Genomic DNA, 1557 nt, shown 5'->3' on the forward strand with positions numbered 1-1557 from the left:
AGCCTAAGGAAAGAGATATGTGGTATCAAACAACACCCTAGCGAGTCTCTCTATGAGTACTGGGAGAGATTTAAGAAACTGTGCACCAAATGCCCTCAGTATCAGATAAGTGAGCAACTGCTCATTCAATATTTCTATGAGGGGTTGCTTTTCAGGGACAGAAACATAATCGATGCTGCAAGTGGAGGGGCGTTGGTGAACAAAACCCCTCGAGGAGCATGGGAGTTGATTGAAGGGATGGCTGAGAACTCACAGCAGTTTGGTTCAAGAGAGGACATCCCGACGCGTAGGGTGAATGAGATGGAAACGTCCTCTATCCAACAGTAGATCTCCGAATTAACATCTTTCGTAAGACAATTAGCTGTGGGGAGTACTTCACAAGCCAAAGTGTGTGGGGTATGCACTGCCGTGGGTCATCCTACGGAAATGTGTCCATTGGTTCAAGAAGAAACTGCAGAACAGGTGAACATGGCTGGCCACGCGCCCGCGCCAAGAAAGCAGTTCGACCCGTACTCAAGCACCTACAATCCTGGTTGGAGGGATCACCCCAACCTTAGCTATGGAGGAAATAGGCAGTCTAATTTTGTACCAAATAGACCACAAGGGCACCAACAGCAATATCATCCTCGCCCACCACCACTACCACCCCCTTCAAATTCAAGTCCGTCCATGGAAGAGATGATGAAGCAATTACTTGCTAATCAACAAAAGACGGATTCAGACCTGCAAAGCATGAGAAATCAACTGGGACAGGTGCAATCATTGCAAAATCAAATGAATCAAATGGCTATAACAATCAACCGTTTGGAGTCCCAAGTTCAAGGAAAGTTACCATCTCAGTCTGAGGCAAATCCAAAGAATGTAAGCGCAATGACCTTAAGGAGTGGCAAGGAAGTTCAAGGACCCGAACCGGTGATTTCTAAAGACAAGGACGAGCAACGGATTGAGAAAGAATTGGAAGAGGAGGGCAGAGACAACAAAAATGCAAAGGTACCCTCGAACCCAATTCCTACAGCTAAAACTAATCCACCTCCCTTTCCTAGCAGGTTAGAGAAACCAAAGAAGCAAGACAAGGAAAAAGAGATCTTGGAGATCTTTCGCAAGGTGGAGATCAACATACCCCTGCTGGATGCGATTAAACAAGTACCTAGGTACGCAAAATTTTTAAGGGACCTGTGTGCCAACCGCAAGCGGTTGAAGGGGGATGAACGAGTTATAGTTGGGGAGAATGTTTCAGCAATTCTACAAAGAAGGCTTCCACCGAAATGCGGAGATCCAGGTATGTTTACTATTCCTTGTAGGATAGGTAATACTTTAATTGGAAAGGCCATGTTAGACCTAAGAGCCTCGATTAATGTCATGCCAAAGTCCATTTATGCTTCATTGAACTTAGGCCCTTTGAAAGAGACTGGAATAATAATCCAATTAGCTGACAGGACCAATGCATACCCTGACGGGTTGATTGAAGATGTTTTGGTAAAAATTAATGAATTGGTTTTTCCAGCTGATTTTTATGTGCTCGACATGGAGGATGAACACTCCCGTGATCCGTCACCT

General features: G+C 45.1%; 1 non-coding gene across 1 annotated transcript; it reads right to left on the reverse strand.

Moving 5' to 3' along the window:
* On the reverse strand, window positions 1–107 carry LOC140010065 (small nucleolar RNA R71). Its single transcript, XR_011817329.1, has one exon. It is a non-coding gene; the product is annotated as a small nucleolar RNA R71 (small nucleolar RNA).
* Window positions 108–1557: the final 1450 nt, after the last annotated feature.

Source organism: Coffea arabica, chromosome 6e (genome assembly GCF_036785885.1).
Source record: "Coffea arabica cultivar ET-39 chromosome 6e, Coffea Arabica ET-39 HiFi, whole genome shotgun sequence".
Taxonomy (NCBI): Eukaryota; Viridiplantae; Streptophyta; class Magnoliopsida; order Gentianales; family Rubiaceae; genus Coffea; species Coffea arabica.